Here is a 12,038-nt window from a genome sequence, read left to right as displayed (position 1 = left end):
GGAGAGAGCTGTGAAGGAGGAAAAGTGTCCACACACTAGGAGCCCCTTCGCGGGTGGAGACTTCGGGAGGCGGAGTGGGGGAGCTTGGGAGCCGCGGAGGAGAGCACGGCAACAGGGGTGCGGAGGGCAAAGCGGAGAGATTCCAGCGCAGAGGATCGGGCCGACCGGCACTCACCAGCCGAGAGGCTTGTCTGCTCGCCCGCCGGGGCGGGCGGGACTGGGAGCTGAGGCTCCGGCTTTTGTCGGAGCGCCGGGAGAGGACTGAGGTTGGCGGCGTGAACACAGCCTGCAGGGCGTTGGTGCGCCGCGGCTGGCCGGGAGAGAGTCTGGGGAGGGGTCTGGACCTGCCGAAGAGGCAAGAGACTTTTACGTCCCTCTTTGTTTCCTCGTGCACGAGGAGGGGGGATTGGGAACGCTGCTTGGGAGAGCTCCGGAGACGGGCGCGAGCCGCGGCTAAGAGTGCGGAGCACAGAGACGGACATGGGACGCTAAGGCCGCTGCTGCCGCCGCCAGGAGGCCTGTGTGCGAGCGCAGGTCACTAGCCACACGCTCTTCCGGGGAGCCTGTGCAGCCCGCCGCTGCCGGGGTCCCGGGATCCGGGGACGGCTCCCCCGGGAGAGCGCACGGCGCGCCTCAGGCTGCAGCGTCACGCCGGCCTCTGCCGCTGCAGGCCCGCCCTGCACTCCGTGACCCTCCCTACCCCCCGGCCTGGGTGAGCCAGAGCCTCCGAATCAGCGGCTCCTTTAACCCCGTCCTGTCTGAGCAAAGAACAGACGCCCTCCGGCGACCTACACGCACAGGCGGGGCCAAATCCAAAGCTGAGCCCCTGGGAGCTGTGAGAACAAAGAAGAGAAAGGGAAATCTCTTCCAGCAGCCTCAGAAGCAGCGGATTAAAGCTCCACAATCAACTTGATATACCCTGCATCTGTGGAATACCTGAATAGACAACGAATCATCCCAAATTAAGGAGCCCTGTGGATGAAAGGCTCTTGGTGCTGCAGCCAGGACTCAGTGCTGTGCCTCTGAGGTGGGAGAGCCAACTTCAGGACACTGGTCCACAAGAGGCCTCCCAGCTGCACATAATATCAAACAGCAAAAATCTCCGAGAGATCTCCATCTCAACGCCAGCACCCAGCTTCACTCAACGACCAGCAAGCTACAGTGCTGGACATCCTATGCCAAACAACTAGCAAGACAGGAACACAACCCCACCCATTAGCAGAGAGGCTGCCCAAAATCATAATAAGTCTACAGACACCCCAAAACACACCACCAGACGTGGACCTGCCCACCAGAAAGACAAGATCCAGCCTCATACACCAGAACACAGGCACTAGTACCCTCCACCAGGAAGCCTACACAACCCACTGAACCAACCTTAGCCACTGGGGACAGACTCAAAAAACAACAGAACTACGAACCTTCAGCCTGCAAAAAAAAAAAAAGGAGACCCCAAACACAGTAAGATAAGCAAAATGAGAAGACAGAAAAACACACAGCAGATGAAGGAGCAAGATAAAAACCCACCAGACCTAACAAATGAAGAGGAAATAGGCAGTCTACCTGAAAAAGAATTCAGAATAATGATAGTAAGGTTGATCCGAAATCTTGGAGATAGAATGGACAATAGAATGGACAAATTGCAAGAATCAGTTAACAAGGACCTAGAAGAACTAAAGATGAAACAAGCAACGATGAACAACACAATAAATGAAATTAAAAGTACTCTAGATGGGATCAATAGCAGAATAACTGAGGCAGAAGAACGGATAAGTGACCTGGAAGATAAAATAGTGGAAATAACTACTGCAGAGCAGAATAAAGAAAAAAGAATGAAAAGAACTGAGGACAGTCTCAGAGACCTCTGGGACAACATTAAACGCACCAATATTCGAATTATAGGGGTTCCAGAAGAAGAAGAGAAAAAGAAAGGGACTGAGAAAATATTTGAAGAGATTATAGTTGAAAACTTCCCTAATATGGGAAAGGAAATAGTTAATCAAGTCCAGGAAGCACAGAGAGTCCCATACAGGATAAATCCAAGGAGAAATACGCCAAGACACATATTAATCAAACTGTCAAAAATTAAATACAAAGAAAACATATTAAAAGCAGCAAGGGAAAAACAACAAATAACACACAAGGGAATCCCCATAAGGTTAACAGCTGATCTTTCAGCAGAAACTCTGCAAGCCAGAAGGGAGTGGCAGGACATATTGAAAGTGTTGAAGGAGAAAAACCTGCAACCAAGATACCAAGATTACTCTACCCAGCAAGGATCTCATTCAGATTTGATGGAGAAATTAAAACCTTTACAGACAAGCAAAAGCTGAGAGAGTTCAGCACCACCAAACCAGCTCTACAACAACTGCTAAAGGAACTTCTCTAGGCAAGAAACACAAAAGAAGGAAAGGACCTACAATAACAAACCCAAAACAATGAAGAAAATGGGAATAGGAACACACATATCGATAATTACCTTAAATGTAAATGGACTAAATGCTCCCACCAAAAGACACAGATTGGCTGAATGGATACAAAAACAAGACCCATATATTTGCTGTCTACAAGAGACCCACTTCAGACCTAGAGACACATACAGACTGAAAGTAAGGGGATGGAAAAAGGTATTTCATGCAAGTGGAAACCAAAAGAAAGCTGGAGTAGCAATTCTCATATCAGACAAAATAGACTTTAAAACAAAGACTATTAGAAGAGACAAAGAAGGACACTACATAATGATCAAGGGATCGATCCAAGAGGAAGATATAACAATTGTAAATATTTATGCACCCAACATAGGTGCACCTCAATACATAAGGCAAATACTGACAACCATAAAAGGGGAAATCGACAGTAACACATTCATAGTAGGGGACTTTAACACCCCACTTTCACCAATGGACAGATCATCCAAAATGAAAATAAATAAGGAAACACAAGCTTTAAATGATACATTAAATGAGATGGAGTTAATTGATATTTATAGGACATTCCATCCAAAAACAACAGAATACACATTTTTCTCAAGTGCTCATGGAACATTCTCCAGGATAGATCATATCTTGGGTCACAAATCAAGCCTTGGTAAATTTAAGAAAATTGAAATTGTATCAAGTATCTTTTCTGACCACAACGCCATGAGACTAGATATCAATTACAGGAAAAGATCTGTAAAAAATACAAACACATGGAGGCTAAACAATACACTACTTAATAATGAAGATATCACTGAAGAAATCAAAGAGGAAATCAAAAAATACCTAGAAACAAATGACAATGGAGACACAACGACCCAAAACCTGTGGGATGCAGCAAAAGCAGTTCTAAGGGGGAAGTTTATAGCAATACAAGCCCACCTTAAGAAGCAGGAAGCATCTCGAATAAACAACCTAACCTTGCACCTCAAGCAATTAGAGAAAGAAGAACAAAAAAACCCCAAAGCTAGCAGAAGGAAAGAAATCATAAAAATCAGATCAGAAATAAATGAAAAAGAAATGAAGGAAACAATAGCAAAGATCAATAAAACTAAAAGCTGGTTCTTTGAGAAGATAAACAAAATAGATAAACCACTAGCCAGACTCATCAAGAAAAAAAGGGAGAAGACCCAAATCAATAGAATTAGAAATGAAAAAGGAGAGGTAACAACTGACACTGCAGAAATAAAAGAGATCATGAGAGATTACTACAAGCAACTCTATGCCAATAAAATGGACAATCTGGAAGAAATGGACAAATTCTTAGAGAGGCACAACCTGCCAAGACTGAATCAGGAAGAAATAGAAAATATGAACAGACCAATCACAAGCACTGAAATTGAAACTGTGATTAAAAATCTTCCAACAAAGAAAAGCCCAGGACCAGATGGCTTCACAGGCGAATTCTATCAAACATTTAGAGAAGAGCTAACACCTATCCTTCTCAAACTCTTCCAAAATATAGCAGAGGGAGGAACACTCCCAAACTCCTTCTACGAGGCCACCATCACCTTGATACCAAAACCAGACAAGGATGTCACAAAGAAAGAAAACTACAGGCCAATATCACTGATGAACATAGATGCAAAAATCCTCAACAAAATACTAGCAAACAGAATCCAACAGCACATTAAAAAGATCATACACCATGATCAAGTGGGGTTTATTCCAGGAATGCAAGGATTCTTCAATATACGCAAATCTATCAATGTGATAAACCATATTAACAAACTGAAGGAGAAAAACCATATGATCATCTCAATAGATGCAGAGAAAGCTTTTGACAAAATTCAACACCCATTTATGATAAAAACCCTGCAGAAAGTAGGCATAGAGGGAACTTTCCTCAACATAATAAAGGCCATATATGACAAGCCCACAGCAAACATCATCCTCAATGGTGAAAAACTGAAAGCATTTCCACTAAGATCAGGAACAAGACAAGGTTGCCCACTCTCACCACTCTTATTCAACATAGTTTTGGAAGTTTTAGCCACAGCAATCAGAGAAGAAAAGGAAATAAAAGGAATCCAAATCGGAAAAGAAGAAGTAAAGCTGTCACTGTTTGCAGATGACATGATCCTATACATAGAGACCCCTAAAGATGCTACCAGAAAACTACTAGAGCTAATCAATGAATTTGGTAAAGTGGCAGGATACAAAATTAATGCACAGAAATCTCTGGCATTCCTATACACTAATGATGAAAACCGAAAGTGAAATCAAGAAAACACTCCCATTTACCATTGCAACAAAAAGAATTAAATATCTAGGAATAAACCTACCTAAGGAGACAAAAGACCTGTATGCAGAAAATATAAGACACTGATGAAAGAAATTAAAGATGATACAAATAGATGGAGAGATATACCATGTTCTTGGATTGGAAGAATCAACATTGTGAAAATGACTCTACTAACCAAAGCAATCTACAGATTCAATGCAATCCCTATCAAACTACCACTGGTATTTTTCACAGAACTAGAACAAAAAATTTTGCAATTTGTATGGAAACACAAAAGACCCCGAATAGCCAAAGCAATCTTGAGAACGAAAGAAGGAACTAGAGGAATCAGGCTCCCTGACTTCAGACTATACTACAAAGCTACAGTTATCAAGACAGTATGGTACTGGCACAAAAACAGAAAGATAGATCAATGGAACAGGATAGAAAGCCCAGAGATAAACCCATGCACATATGGTCACCTTATCTTTGACAAAGGAGGCAGAAATGTACAGTGGAGAAAGGACAGCCTCTTCAATAAGTGATGCTGGGAAAACTGGACAGCTACATGTAAAAGTATGAGATTAGATCACTCCCTAACACCATACACAAAAATAAGCTCAAAATGGATTAAAGACCTAAATGTAAGGCCAGAAACTATCAAACTCTTAGAGGAAAACATAGGCAGAACACTCTATGACATAAATCACAGCAAGGTCCTTTTTGACCCACCTCCTAGAGAAATGGAAATAAAAAGAAGAGTAAACAAATGGGACCTAATGAAACTTAAAAGCTTTTGCGCAGCAAAGGAAACCATAAAGAAGACCAAAAGACAACCCTCAGAATGGGAGAAAATATTTGCAAATGAAGCAACTGACAAAGGATTGATCTCCAAAATTTATAAGCAGCTCATGCAGCTTAATAACAAAAAAACAAACAACCCAATCCAAAAATGGGCAGAAGACCTAAATAGACATTTCTCCAAAGAAGATATACAGAGTGCCAACAAACACATGAAAGAATGCTCAACATCACTAATCATGAGAGAAATGCAAATCAAAACTACAATGAGATATCATCTCACACCAGTCAGAATGGCCATCATCAAAAAATCTAGAAACAATAAATGCTGGAGAGGGTGTGGAGAAAAGGGAACCCTCTTACACTGTTGGTGGGAATGTAAATTGATACAGCCACTGTGGAGAACAGTATGGAGGTTCCTTAAAAAGCTACAAATAGAACTACCATATGACCCAGCAATCCCACTACTGGGCATATACCCTGAGAAAACCATAATTCAAAAAGAGTCATGTACCAAAATGTTCATTGCAGCTCTATTTACAATAGCCCAGAGATGGAAACAACCTAAGTGTCCATCATCGGATGAATGGATAAAGAAGATGTGGCACATATATACAATGGAATATTACTCAGCCATAAAAAGAGACGAAATTGAGCTATTTGTAATGAGGTGGATAGACCTAGAGTCTGTCATACAGAGTGAAGTAAATCAGAAAGAGAGAGACAAATACCGTATGCTAACACATATATATGGAATTTAAAAAAAAAAATGTCATGAAAAACCTAGGGGTGAAACAGGAATAAAGACACAGACTTACTAGAGAATGGACTTGAGGCTATGGGGAGGGGGAAGGGTAAACGGTGACAAAGCGATAAAGAGGCATGGACATATATACACTACCAAACGTAAGGTAGATAGGTAGTGGGAAGCAGCCGCATAGCACAGGGAGATCAGCTCGGTGCTTTGTGACCGCCTGGAGGGGTGGGATAGGGAGGGTGGGAGGGAGGGAGAGGCAAGCGGGAAGAGATATGGGAATATATGTATATATATAACTGATTCATTTTGTTGTGAAGCTGAAACTAACATACCATTGTAAAGCAATTATACTCCAATAAAGATGTAAAAAAAAACAAAACAAAAGAAAAAAAAAAAAAAGCTATGGTAACTGGGATTTCTGATATTTTTCTAAGTAAATATAATAAGAAAAAATAGAAGAGAAACTCCCTGTCACTGTGTTTTCACAAACAAGGGTGATTTATATCACCACCCTTTCATTCATTTTTTAACAAATTTACTGAAGTAGGTTTGAAGTCAAACTATAACCTCTCTGTTGATTTATGGTCAAAAGTATTTTTATTTTCCTTTGAACTGATTTTTTTTCCGTTTATTTGCTCCCCATCTACATTTTATTAGTATGATTTATACAGAGTATTTGTATGAATTATTTGTGTGACATACTTTGTGGAATATTTATGGAGAAAATAAGACAAAACCAGCAGCTGCCAGTTCACAAGAGCAAGCCCTGGTGAATGTTTGTGGTAGTATCAAAAACCTCACTGTCTTTAATCTTCCTAGGAAATTTCCTTCATATTATCTATGAATGTTTAGAGTTCCTTTTCTTGGTTCTCTTAATATGCTTTTCTTATAGCATCTTTTTCCTATTTCATAGCCTGACTTACATCTGTGGCGATATTAAGCATGTTTTTCCTTTTACTTCCTGCCTTATCTCTGTTTCCTTCAAGTTTCTTTCTTTTTTCTTTCTTTTCTTTTTCTTGTTTTGGTTCCTTTCTTCCTTCCTTCCTTCCTTCCTTCCTTCCTTCCTTCCTTCCTTCCTTCCTTCCTTTCTCTTTCCTTCCTTCCTTCCTTCCTCCCTCCCTCCCTCCTTTCTTTCTTCCTTCCTTTCTTTCTTTCCTCTTTCCCTCCCTCCCTCCCTCCCTTCCTTCCTCTGTTTTGGTCTATATCATTCAGGTCATAACTCTTCTCAATGTCTGCTGATCCTTTCCTGTCCATTTATATTTAAGCACAGTGTGTCACAACTCTGATTGAAGATGGCAGGCTTTACTTTAGAGTGGTCAGCTGGAGGGAGGCTCCTGCTATTGGAATCCACAGGTCTTTTCCTCTAGACAGTGTTTTCCCAAGAAAGGAAGCCTCTGATCACCTGCCTGGAGGTTATAAAGCAAATTGTCAGGTTTCTTAGAACTGAGCTAGGTGAGTAAAGAGGATAAAGGAGACTCATAATTCAAGACATAGCTCTCACCATTTAGTGTGTAGATACACATTTAATTCTTCTGGTTTTAATATTTCATCCCACCCTCAACTTTTTCTGATATTCTAGAGCAGGATTTCTGAACCTCTGCATTATTGATGCTTAGGATTGAATAATTCTTTGTTGTTTGGACCATCCTGTAATTGTAGGATGTTAGCAGCATCTCTGACATCTACCCACTAGATGCCAATAACATCACCCCCACCCCCCAACTGGGGACAAAAAACATCTTCCCTTGGAGGCAAACTGAACCTGGTTGAGAACCACTGTTCTTAGGGAAGCCCTCTTATTCAAACACTCCAGAGAATAAGTGACTTGTCTTTTTCTGCTATGTGTCTGTGTATGCATATGAAAGACTAGGAGGGAGTGTTATTTGTCATGCTATACAGATCTAAGGATCTAACTAGATGCAAGCATTCAACCAATCTTTACATCTTGATCCCCACTGAATCTTGAGATATCTGCTACTTATAATTCCAGGAATTTTACTGGGTTCTGTGACAAGAAACCACTTGTTTCTTGGCTTCCATCATAAAGATTCTTACTCTTCTTTCATCTGCAAAGTCATAAAGAATTGTCCATCTGCTTTCAGCTTCAAAAATTTTCTTGATGTGTCTTAACTATAGTTGTTTCCACTCCCATCCTCTTTGCGTTTGAGAGTTGAGAGGAATTTTTTTAACCCCTTTACTCTAATTCTTGTAAATTTGAAGAAGGACAATTTATACATGTGTTCTCTGTCATATTTTTGCATGATTTTTCAATATTAAATGCAAACCTTAAAATAATATCTGTGTTTATGGTTATGTACACAGAAGTTGGACGGTACATTTTATTTTTTCTGGAGTATTATCATTAATCCAGGAACAGGAATCCCTTGTATGTGCATGAAAAGGGGTGCTTATGTCTTTCCAAAACTCACATGTTGAAACCTATATCGCCTATGTGGTGGTATTTGGAGTGGGTGCCTTTCAGAGGTGATTAGGTCATGAGGACTGAGCCTTTCATAAATGGGATTAGTAACTTTATAAGAGAGATCCCTCACCCCTTCTGCCATGTGAGGACACAGTAAAAATAAGGGTCTATAAACCAGGAAGTGAGCCCACACCAGACACTGAATCTGCCAGCACCTTGATCTTGGACTTCACAGCCTCCAGAACTGTAAGAAATAAATTTTTGTTGTTTATAAACCACCCAGTCCATGGTATTCTGTTAGAGCAGCTCTAGTGGACTAAGACAAAGGGTACAGCTTATAAAGCAGGGTCTGGCAATAACTTACTTCTAAGTTTTCAGGATAGCTAGCACATTGCCAAGGCCATCATTAGTGCTCAGTTCATCTGATTGATTAATTGGTTCAGCTGATACTTACAATTGCTCCCTGAAGCTGACTAAATAAATATTAGAACACAGGGAAAGTGAGGCACAGAGAGGTTAAGTGACTTGTTTAAAATGACACAGTAAGGCCCGAAGCCCCACCCACCCTGGCTGCAAGGGTTGCCAGGACAACCCCCATCTTCTTTAGGTGCGTTGGGCAAGCCACCAGGCGCTGGGGAGAGGAGAAGTTGCTGTCGCTGTTAGTGACCTGTGGCATGTCTCTGTGGGACCGGGAACTTAAAGATAGCCAGAATGGCAGAAAATGGTGATAATGAAAAAATGGCGGCTCTGGAGGTCAAAATCTGTCATCAAATCGAGTATTATTTTGGTGACTTCAATTTGCCAGGCGACAAATTTTTAAAGGAACAGATCAAACTGGATGAAGGCTGGGTACCTTTGGAGATAATGATAAAATTTAATAGGTTAAACTGTCTGACAACAGACTTTAATGTAATAGTAGAAGCATTGAGCAAGTCAAAGGCGGAACTCATGGAAATAAGTGAAGATAAAACTAAAATTAGAAGATCTCCAAGCAAACCCCTCCCTGAAGTGACTGATGAGTATAAAAATAATGTAAAAAACAGATCTGTTTATATTAAAGGCTTCCCAGTTGATGCAACCCTTGATGACATAAAAGAATGGTTGGAAGATAAAGGTCAGGTACTAAATATTCAGATGAAAAGAACATTGCACAAAGCATTTAAGGGATCAATATTTGCTGTATTTGATACCATTGAATCTGCTAAGTTTGTCGAGGCCCCTGGCCAGAAGTACAAAGACACAGACCTGCTAATACTTTTCAAGGAAGATTACTTTGCAAAAAAAAAAATGAAGAAAGAAAGCAAAATAAAATAGACACTAAATTATGAGCTAAACAAGAGCAAGAAGAAAAACAAAAGTTAGCAGAAAATGCTGAAATGAAATCTCTAGAAGAAAAGATTAGCTGCTTGCTGAAATTCTCGGGGGACTTAGATGATCAGACATGTAGAGAAGATTTGCATATCCTTTTCTCAAATCATGGTGAAATAAAATGGATAGACTTTGTCAGAGGAGCCAAAGAGGGAATAATTCTGTTTAAAGAAAAAGCTAAGGAAACACTGGATAAAGCAAAAGACGCAAATAATGGTAACCTACAATTAAGGAACAAAGAGGTCACCTGGAAAGTACTAGAAGGAGATGTGGAAAAAGAAGCATTGAAAAAAATAATAGAAGATCAACAAGAATCCCTAAACAAATGGAAGTCAAAAGGTCGCAGATTTAAAGGAAAAGGAAAGGGAAATAAAGCTGCCCAGACTGGGTCTGCTAAAGGAAAAGTACAGTTTCAGGGCAAGAAAACTAAATTTGATAGTGATGATGAACATGATGAAAATGGTGCATCTAGACCAGTAAAAAGAGCACAAGAGGAGAAACAGACAAAGAAGAACCTGCATCAAAACAACAGAAAATGGTGCTGGAGACCAATAATTTAGTAAACATTTTTTATTCATTTTAATTAGATTTTAAGCTGCTTTTGTCTTTGGAGGCTTTTAAAAAGAAAACCAAATGAGGTCCACTTCAATGTCCACCTGTAAGAAAGGAACATTTTTTTTGTTGTTTAACTTGTCTTTTTTTTGTTGTTGTTATTGTTATCCAAATGAGTATTTTTTAATGTATAATTCTGTTTGTGTTCTTCCAGATTATTCAAATATCAAAAGAAACATTCTTCCACTAAATTGCCTTTGTAATATGAGGATGTATTAGTACAAAGTAATAAAATGTATACTGCATAAAAATAAAATTAGTTTATATAAAAAAATTTTTTTAATTAAAAAAAATAAAATGACACGGTTTGCAGCAGATCTAAGACTAGAAACCTAGTTCATTTCTTTTTCACCTGTTCTAGTCTTTGTAGAATTAGCATTTCACAAAGAAAGGTCTCACAGCAAAGATGAAATAAGAAGACTTCCTGTTGGTTTTAGAAAGTCAAGGCACTCCTATGGCTTACTCAGTAGAAGTAACCCGTGGTTTCTTGGGTGATGATGAGCCCTTAACTGTGTGCAGGCCCTGTGAAGAGATGATAATAATAATAGATAACACCCATGGGCATTTTCCTGAGTGTCTGGCTCTGTTGTAGGTTTTTGTATACTTTACCTCACTGTGTCCTCACAACAACTTCTCAAGGCAGGGCTCTGAGTTGGAAGACAAAAGCTGAAACTAGAATCCCTACGAGAAATGCATTCTTCTAAAAGTATTAGACTTACCCTTTCCAAAAAGAGAAATTATAATTAAGTGTTTATGAATAGGAGAATCTCAAAGTCCTATGCTCTCCCCATTGGATGGTAAGCATGGTGCTACCAATATGACCTCATAGTATAGGAATCAAGTCTGTGCATTTTGCTTGTTGGTTTAAAATTCAGTTAGGTGACCCTGAATTTCTAGCTCAAGTCAAAATCCATAATTTTACTTGCCAATTTGGCCACCTGGATGAACCCATAGTTTCCTCATACAGAAATTTTGCAGATTGATTTTTTTTTTTTTTTTACCTGTTGAACATAGCAAACCTCTTCAAAACATAGTAGCTTAAAACAACAATCATATATTTTTAGCTCAGTATCCTGCTGGTGGTTAATTTAGCTTGGGCTAAACTGGGCAGTTCTGATCTTGCTGGAATCAGCTGATTTCACTCATGTGGCTGAAGTTATCTGGCAGTTTTCGGGGGGCTGATTGGTCTGGAAGGGACTTTGCTGGTGTGGTAGACTGAATAATGCCCCCCCCACCAAGATGCTCACTTCCTGGTCCCTGGAACCTGTGAATATATTATTTTATATAGCAAAAGGGATTCTGCAGGTGTGATTAAGTTAAAGATCTAGAGATGGGGGAGTATAGTGGATTAACCAGGTGGGTCCAGTGATATCATCA

At 40.1% G+C, this 12,038-nt stretch overlaps 1 pseudogene across 1 annotated transcript; it reads left to right on the top strand.

The window, feature by feature from the left end:
• The first annotated feature begins 9,376 nt into the window (after positions 1-9,376).
• On the top strand, positions 9,377-10,604 carry LOC309962171 (lupus La protein homolog; annotated as a pseudogene). The gene has a single exon. The product of its transcript is annotated as a lupus La protein homolog (transcript).
• The last annotated feature ends 1,434 nt before the right edge of the window (positions 10,605-12,038 follow it).

Source organism: Leucopleurus acutus, assembly GCF_964270905.1.
Source record: "Leucopleurus acutus genome assembly, chromosome: 5".
Taxonomy (NCBI): domain Eukaryota; kingdom Metazoa; phylum Chordata; class Mammalia; order Artiodactyla; family Delphinidae; genus Leucopleurus; species Leucopleurus acutus.
This window is presented reverse-complemented; position numbering and strand designations above follow the sequence as displayed.